The sequence below is a fragment of the Pithys albifrons genome, chromosome 20 (assembly GCF_047495875.1).
Source record: "Pithys albifrons albifrons isolate INPA30051 chromosome 20, PitAlb_v1, whole genome shotgun sequence".
NCBI classification, from domain to species: domain Eukaryota; kingdom Metazoa; phylum Chordata; class Aves; order Passeriformes; family Thamnophilidae; genus Pithys; species Pithys albifrons.
The window spans coordinates 2,414,310-2,423,225 of NC_092477.1; the positions used below are offsets into that span (position 1 = coordinate 2,414,310).

The 8,916-nt window shown below is 54.4% G+C and overlaps 1 protein-coding gene across 4 annotated transcripts in view; it reads right to left on the reverse strand.

Moving 5' to 3' along the window:
* The window catches only part of EXD3 (exonuclease 3'-5' domain containing 3), a 309,435-nt gene extending 300,976 nt beyond the window's left edge, over positions 1-8,459 (reverse strand). For 3 of the 4 annotated variants that reach the window (XM_071574214.1, XM_071574216.1, XM_071574217.1), the window contains exons 1-2: positions 8,374-8,459; positions 956-1,019 (exon numbers count right to left, since the gene is read on the reverse strand). The gene's annotated coding sequence lies outside the window, so the exon portion shown is untranslated. Of the gene's footprint in view, positions 1-886; positions 1,020-8,373 lie in introns of all 4 variants that reach the window. The other variant, XM_071574215.1, reaches the window with a different exon arrangement.
* Positions 8,460-8,916: the final 457 nt, after the last annotated feature.

Sequence of the window (8,916 nt, forward strand, 5' to 3'; positions counted from 1 at the left end):
TCCAAGCTTTGTTTCCATTCGAAAAGCAGATGATGGACAGTAACTGGGCACTGCTCCTGCACAGACACAGTGAGTGCCCTGTGTCATGTAAACCATCACTGAGGAATATCAGTACTAAAGACAAGAAAATTCACAGTTCTCTCATTTCAAGAGGAAAAAGGATATTGAATCAGACAACAGTTACCCCACTACAACTTTTTAAATTAACCTGAGTTCTACACAGTCCACTTGATCTGTAAGGAACTGCTGGGTAACTTTTCAACATAGGATGTAGTTAAATCAATCTACAAAAACAAGTGAGTATCATGAGTGAAGTTCACAACTCAAAATGGAATCCTCATAAATCTATTTCCCAATACACCACTGTAGCATAAAATATTGATTATTTGAAGGCTGTCTGCACCTAAGAGTGGTCACACAAGCTGCAGTGATGAAGCAGGACTGGCTATGTTTGCGTGCTGGGCCCTTGGTTTAATGTCCATTCCTTTTTATTCAGTTCCCTTTCATCCACCTACATGAACCAACAAACCATCATGCAAAACAAAGTTCATATCACTTTGAGAAACAAACCCCACATTGATCCTCAGAACAGACATTGATTTTTATGATCTCGACATCACATTGTCACAACAGGACCATTCCTTCCCCTTCAAGATCTACCTACAGGAACGCCACGAGGGTCCAGCTGCTCCATGTGGGTTCAGAGCAGCCACAGCAGCTTGTGCAGCTCCTGCTCCTCCTTCCTGCTCTGTCCTGCAGCAGGAACACCCCCAGGGATCCCCCAGGACAAGCTGGGAGCACGAGGTGAAAACAACCCTTTCCCAAGCTCCTCTAAGACAGACTGGAAAGGGGCAGGAGTTCCTGAAGCTGTGCTGCCCCATCCTACCTGATTCTGCCAGATGTGAGGCACATCCCCAGATCATCAGAAGCCTCTGAGCAGACCCAGCACACTCACCCCAAGGACGGTGAAGGCGTTCCCTGCCGAGGCAGCTCTGGGGGTTCCCGCTGCCACCACGGAGCTGCAGGGAAACAAAGCAGCCAGTGAGCACCTTGTGCACCTGCCCACCCAGCACCTCAGCCACATGGCCCCAACACCTGGGCCAGACTGGTAGGAAGCAAATGCTTCCCTGAACCTGCTTTACACATTTGTCAACTTTTTCATGTCTTGCTAAATGTCTTCACAGAAATATTCAGATCATGAGGTGCTTTGAGAGGAGACCCCACAGCAGTGCACAACTTCCTACCAAGGGGCAGCTCTGATCTCTGCTCTCTGTGAGCAAGGACAGCACCCAGGGAATGGCTGGAGCTGTGCCAGGGCAGGGACAGCACCCAGGGAAGGGCTGGAGCTGTGCCAAGGCAGGGACAGCACCCAGGGAATGGCTGGAGCTGTGCCAGGGCAGGGTCAGCACCCAGGGAATGGCTGGAGCTGTGCCAGGGCAGGGTCAGGTTGGATCTCAGGGAAAGGCTCTTCCCCCAGGGGGTGGTGGGCACTGACCAGGCTCCCCAGGGCAGTGGGCACAGCCCCAAGGCTGCCAGAGCTCCAGGAGTGTTTGGACAATGCTCTGAGGGACAGGGTGGGATTGTTGGGGTGTCTGTGCAGGGCCAGGGGTTGGACTGGATGGTCCTTGTGGGTTCCTCCCGTCCCAGGTTAAGTCACCAAAGTAGAACAACGTGCTGATGTGATGAGCCAGTGTCCTGACCCACACAGGTTCTGCACTTCAACCAACACAGCACCACCAGGAAACCTTCACTGCTCAGAGCCCCACACAGGGATGCTCTTGGCTCATGAGAACCTGCCCTGCTCTGACTGACACAGCACCTCTGGCCGGGCCAGCACAGCCACACTGCCCTTCTCAAACACCCAAACCCAGTTCCTCCCAGTCTGTAACAGCGGGAGATTTTAGTCCTCAGGGAATATATTCCAAATATGTACAGGCAATTGTATAACTCAGGAAAACCCACGTGGAGCAGTTTGGTAAAGGCAGGATTTCCCGAGCAGTGCAGTCCCCCCTGTGCACTCACTAACATTCCTCACAGCCCCACTGCATTCCAGCCAACCCTGTTCCTGACACAACAGCTTGTTCCTTGAGGAGGTTCAGGCATAGTTTGACATGACAAGATCAGCAGGACAGACAATGTCCTGCCTGTTTTGAAAACGAGACTTTTCCTCTGTGAACACGTGACCCAAACAAGGCTCAATGAATTCCTGTGAAAATCAAAAATTTCCAGAAAGTGTCTTTTGAACCACAGAACAGGAAGTTTCAGCACAGAATAAAAAGTGTGAAAAAATATAAGAGTAAATTAACCTCTGAAATGAGTAACTGAACTGCAGTTACGTGCAGAGCTTTAAGGGTGAGCCCTTCCAAGATATTCTGCTTCTGAAGGCAAGATGGGTGACAGCCAAGAATAAATCACATTGTGTGGGTACCACTAACCATGAAATGAGAAAAAAGAAGTGTTATATTAATAAAAAGAGTCTAAAATTACAGCAGCCACACACTTAGACTTAACATGAAGTGTGACTGTATCATTGGCAGAGCTGGAGATGTAATAAAGAGGAAATTACTGAAATGCATGAAATCCACGCAGGGCCTGAGTGTCTCCTGCTCTCACAGTCTCAGGGAGGGACTGGAGCACTGGGCAGACAATCTGGCTGCTCCACTACGACAGAAAAAAGGCTTTGATGCATTTTTACATCAGTTGCTGTGCCCAAGAGAGGGGCAGGTGAGGCCTGCAGAGCAGCAGCTCCTGACCAGGAACCGACACCAACCACTCCAGAGAGATCAGGTTAAAGTCAGTTCCAGGGCTGTACCTATTCTAATGTTTACACAACATTAACTAGAACTTTTTTCCTTTGCTTAACTCTTCCTTGATTTATATCTACTCTTCCTTCATTAGCAACTTCCTCCTTCAAGCTCCACAGTGTGGTAAGTACAGGGAATGCACAGCCTTGCCCAGAGGGACACTGGTCAGTGAAGGCACAGGACTCTCAGGTTTCACAGGTGATCAGACAGAAGCTGAGGGATTTTCAGCTGTTCCTGGTCTGATCAGACTCCAAAACACTTCATCTTCCTTTAGCTTCATCAGTCCACCTACTCCTTGGAGAAGACACAGCAAGGATTATTCTGTAAACATCAGCAACACAGGAGGTTTTTCTTCTGCTGCAGAAATGTCTCTGACAGCAGCACCTGCCTCAACCCTCAGACAGGTCTGTTCCCACTCAGAGCCAGCACCAAGAGCTGTGTCCAGAGCAACAGCCCAAGCACATGGCAAAGCTGAAACTAAGGAAGTTGTTAATGACATAACCAGGAGTTACTACTTGATTTGTCCCTGCAGCCCATCCAGCACTGCTTGTCCCAAATCACCCAGTGAGAACAGCTGGGAAGGGACTCCCTACTCCTGACCCCAAACACCTGGACAAGACTCTCACTTTCCAGGCCCAAGTTAAGGCCATTTGGTCACAGTGCAACACCAAACCCCACATGGATTCCAAAAGAAGGAAGACCTTTATCCTCCAGGAAAACAGCCTTTCAGACTTCTGATACTCCACATATACACTCCCCTTTCATTTTTCACTGGCATCTACCATCGTTCCTCCAGCATTGTATCAATGTATGAGACATTCATGCAATTAGAGATGAAAATGTGAACCAGCAGGATGTTCAGCCCTCAGCACAGGTCCTGTTTCTGTTCATATCTTTTGGTTTCTCACACACTGCTCAGTTCCTCTCTGGTTACCAAGGGAGCTGCTTGAGGGCTGTCAGAGCACCAAGAATCCTCAGCTACAAAACAATTTTTTACTTAAAGGCATGTTATACAAACACAGGCATTAAGTCTTGAATCAAATTATTAAACCTTGGTTCACAAGAATACTAAAATGTCTCTGTCATTAGCCCACTCATTCCCACTCCTCACAGGATACATCACACACCAGCAAGTTATTTAGTGCATGTTTGAGTAAATTATTTATTCACAGGAGCAATACTTTGGTTGTCTGAGTGCACAGACCTGACCCTCTGTGAGCTGGGATCTCCCTCTGCACAAGGGTCTCAGCTGTCCCACCACAGAGCTGAGAACTCACAACACTCCCTGCTCCTCAGCTCTCTCCAAGCTGCCTTTAGAGAACAGAAATTGCCCCTGTCCCAGCTCTGCCAATTCCTGTTTGCCACGGAAAGGAGGATCTGCAGAGTCCAGCTCAGCCCTGACTGGTTGCACAGCCCCATGCCCTGATCTGGTGGGGTTCCAGACCAGCAGCCCCTTCGGCACCACAAAGGGAGGTGAGAAACTCCCTGCAACTGCTGAACTGTCTCCACCCCAGAGCTGAGCAGGGGAGGGTCAGCACTTCTCCCAGACAGCAGAAACTTCCTGCCCCAGAAACTCCAGACACAGCTTTTCTGATGGAGCATTTACATCCCAGAAGATGCACTTTGCTGGTTCTGCTCCACCTGCTAAACTTTGATTATTCCTGTTCTATTGCTTGCACAACTGTGAATAAACACGTGGACTCAGAATTCCTGGCTCTGGGTGATGCTGTGCCCAAAGGCTGCCCCAGGTGCCTGTTCCATGTGAAACCAGGGAGGCAGCAAAGCCCTCAGAGTGCCCCAAAATGCAGAGGGCTGTGTTAGGGGCTGTTCCACTGCTCATGGGAGCACAGGGAGATTTAGTGATTTCACAGAATCATAGAATGGATTGGGTTGGAAAAGACCTCCAAGATCATCAAGTCCAACCCTTGGGCCAACTCCAGTCCCTTTACCAGATCATGGCACTCAGTGCCACGGCCAAGCTCAGCTGAAAAACCTCCAGGGATGGGGAATCCACCCCCTCTCTGGGCAGCCCATTCCAATGCCTGAGCACTCTCTCTGCAAAGAATTTCTTTCTGCTCTCCAACTTCAATTTCCCCTGGCAGAGCTTGAGCCCATCGTGCCCCCTTGTCCTATTGCTGAGTGCCTGGGAGAAGAGACCAACCCCCACCTGGCCAGAACTTCCCTTCAGGCAGTTCCAGACAGTGCTGAGGTCACCTCTGAGCCTCCTCTTCTCCAGGCTGAACACCCCCAGCTCCCTCAGCCTCTCCCCACAGGGCTTGTGCTCCAGTCCCTTCTCCAGCCTCGTTGCTCTTCTCAGTTGGGTTGGAAGAGACCTCTGAGATCACCAAATCCAACCCTTGATCCAACCCTACTGTGATCACCAGCCCAGGGCACGGAGTGCCCTGGGCTGGTGATCACAGTGGGGTTGGATCAAGACATGGTGGATTCTCACTCTGTGCCCTGGGCTGGTGATCACAGTGGGGTTGGATCAAGACATGGTGGATTCTCACTCTGTGCCCTGGGCTGGTGATCACAGTGGGGTTGGATCAAGACATGGTGGATTCTCTGTCCCTGGAGGTGTTTCAGAGGACACTCAGTGCCACCTCCAGTCCCTTCTCCAGCCTCGTTGCTCTTCTCTGGCCCCGCCCCAGCCCCTCAATCTCTTTCCTCAACTGAGGGGCCCAGACAAAAACTTAACTAAAAAGCAACAATTTCAGAGTGAGTCAGTGGCTCCTCCAGCTGGCCCTGTCATCCAACACCTTCTATAAATCCTCCTGCCCTCACAACAGCCTTGTCCTGCTGGAGAACATGGAGCCTGATCCAGCTGGAGATGTCCCTGCCCACAGCAGAGGGTTGGAATAGAAGGGTTTTAAAGGTCCTTCCCACCCAAACCATTCCATAATTGAGAGAAACGTCCCAAATCCTTTTACAAGAACCTGGTGAGGTAAGGACAGCACAAAGTCCCAGCAGGAAAACTCTGCTTTTGCTGGGCATGAAACACCTGGATGGTGCCTTAAAAAGCTGCCTTTGCTGGGAATCCCTTCCTGCCTTCCCATCTGGGCCAACTGCAGCCATGTGTGGCCAAGAGAGTGAATGTGGGAGGGGATTCCCTGCACAGCTGTTTGCCCACCTCTGTGGCCAAACTGAGGATTTAAGTGACAGTGGAGGAACAAACACTGCCCTGATCCAACTCTCCTCTGGAAGAACAGCCTGTGGAATTCCCCTGTGGAGGAAGAGCTTCATCCAATGGCTTCAACCTGGCTTACCTTAGAACACCCCCAGCCCTTCAGCAACACCCAAAATACCCCCCTGCTACTCCTGCAGCCCCAGCACAGCCCGGGAGGGGCCTCAAGGGTGGTCCCTGAGCTCCCCAGGCCCTGCCCAAGGCTCTGCTTTGTCATGGCTGAGCTGAGGAGCTCCAGACAGGCCTTTAACCTCCCCCTGAACTGTTCCTGTAATGAACCTCCATCACTGCTGGGAAATTGGGTCACACTGAAAAGGGTTTGTGCAGCTTTGCCTCTCATTTACTGGATCCCATTGCTGGAAAGGTTGACAGGATCCAGCTCTGGGATAACTTTCCCATAGGCATGGAATTCCACAGAGTGGCTGAGTCACTCCTGAACTCTCTTCTCTTGGATGTGCCTGAATAAACTGAACTCATTAAGGGTTTATTTTCCAGAACTGGAGCATTTTTGTGGCCTCCTCTGAGCTCTCCAGTATTTTCCTATCTCCCTGCAGAGCTCCTGTAACTGGAGATGCTCTGGCAGCCTGACCTGACAGCCACACACACCATCACTGCAGCTCCACTGGCTCTGGAAAACGAAAAAACACACATCAGCTCTTCCCACGACACTGAAATTCCCACTGTGCCTCTGGTGCAGCCCCATCCTGCCAGTGCCCTGTGTGGGGGAACTGTCCTGGGCTCCACCTTCCCGTGGCACTGAGATCCCTCTGCCACCTGGCACTGCCCAGCCTGGCACAGCCTGGCACTGCCCAGACTGGCACTGCCCAGACTGGCACAGCCTGGCACAGCCCGGCCTGGCACTGCACAGCCTGGCACAGCCTGGCACAGCCCAGCCTGGCACAGCCCAGACTGGCACAGCCCAGACTGGCACAGCCCAGCCTGGCACAGCCCAGCCTGGCACTGCCCAGCCTGGCACTGCCCAGCCTGGCACTGCCCAGCCTGGCACAGCCCAGCCCGGCACTGCCCAGCCTGGCACAGGGACAGCAGAGGGGACAAACCTGAACACAGGACTGGGAGGGGAGGAGCTGACCCCCCTCCCTCACAGCTCCCAATCAACAATGATGTGGGATTTTTTAAACCCTCTGTTTCAGTAAATGGTGAGGGCCCGTTAGAGCACAATTCCTCTGGAAATCCCAAGAATGTGATACTCAGTGTGTCGTCAGTTGGCTTAGCCAGAGGCTGAAATCCCCTCTCAGAGGGGCACAGGAGGCAAACTCTTTTCCAGGCACGTGTTTAATCTCTGCATTTGTTGCACGTGCAGTATTTCGTTATTTACAAGCTTCCACCTGTTCCCTGTATTTCACCCCTGCTGGCAGCGGGTCACGCCCGTGTTTCCCCAAAGCACACGCTGTTTCCAGGCGGGGTCAGTCCCCCCGCTCGGACCTGCAGCGTTTACAGCCCAGTCCCAGGAGCTCACGCGGTTCCTCTCCCGGCCCGCGGGGTGCCATTAATTGCGGTAATTAGTGCCGCTGTAATTAGTGCCGCGCACGGCGGGGCTGTCTGGGGCCAACCCCGGCGCTCCTCGGGCCGGGCCGGGCCGGGCTCCCGGGGCTGCTCCGGCCCCATTCCCATTCTCGCTCTCGTTCCCGTTCCCCGTTCCCCGTTCCCCCCCCCATCCCCATTCCCGTTCCCGTTCCCCGTTCCCCATTCCCGTTCCCCGTTCCCGTTCCCCGTTCCCGTTCCCCGTTCCCCTTTCCCCGTTCCCCTTTCCCCGTTCCCCTTTCCCCGTTCCCCTTTCCCGGTCCCCTTTCCCGGTCCCCGTTCCCGGTCCCCGTTCCCGGTCCCCGTTCCCCGTTCCCCGTTCCCCGTTCCCGTTCCCCGTTCCCCTTTCCCGTTCCCCTTTCCCGTTCCCCTTTCCCGGTCCCCTTTCCCGGTCCCCGTTCCCCGTTCCCCTTTCCCGTTCCCCTTTCCCGGTCCCCTTTCCCGGTCCCCTTTCCCGGTCCCCTTTCCCGGTCCCCGTTCCCCGTTCCCCGTTCCCCGTTCCCGTTCCCCGTTCCCGTTCCCCGTTCCCCTTTCCCGGTCCCCTTTCCCGGTCCCCTTTCCCGGTCCCCGTTCCCCGTTCCCCGTTCCCGTTCCCCGTTCCCGTTCCCCTTTCCCGTTCCCCTTTCCCGGTCCCCTTTCCCGGTCCCCTTTCCCGGTCCCCTTTCCCGGTCCCCTTTCCCGGTCCCGTTCCCCGTTCCCCGTTCCCCGTTCCCCTTCCCCGTTCCCCATTCCCATTCCCGTTCCCCGTTCCCCGTTCCCCCCCCCATCCCCATTCCCGTTCCCGTTCCCCATTCCCGTTCCCCATTCCCGTTCCCCATTCCCGTTCCCGCCCCCGGGACTCACCCACGCCCGCCGGAAGCGCCCTCTGCCCGCGGGACGTCGCTCAAAACGTTCCGCTCGGGAAACCCGAGCGGCCCCGGAACTTCCCGTGCAAACCCGCGCGCCCCCATCGGTCTCCTTTTGCCCGCGCACCGCTGCGCTGTGCCGGCAGGGGGCGCCGTCGGCCGCGGCTGCGCGAGCGCGAGGGGCGGGGCCGCAATTACCGTAATTACCCGAGAGCGGCGGCGGCGGCCCAGCTACCGTAATTACCGCGGGTAACGCGCACATCTCCTACCGTAATTACCGCGGTAATGCGCACCCACCCCTACCGTAATTACCGCGGGTAACGCGCACATCTCCTACCGTAATTACCGCGGGTAACGCGCACATCTCCTACCGTAATTACCGCGGGTAACGCGCATCCTGCCCCTACCGTAATTACCGCGGGTAACGCGCACCCCGCCCCTACCGTAATTACCGCGGGTAACGCGCACCCCGCCCCTACCGTAATTACCGCGGGTAACGCGCACCCCGCCCCTACCGTAATTACCGCGGGTAACGCGCACC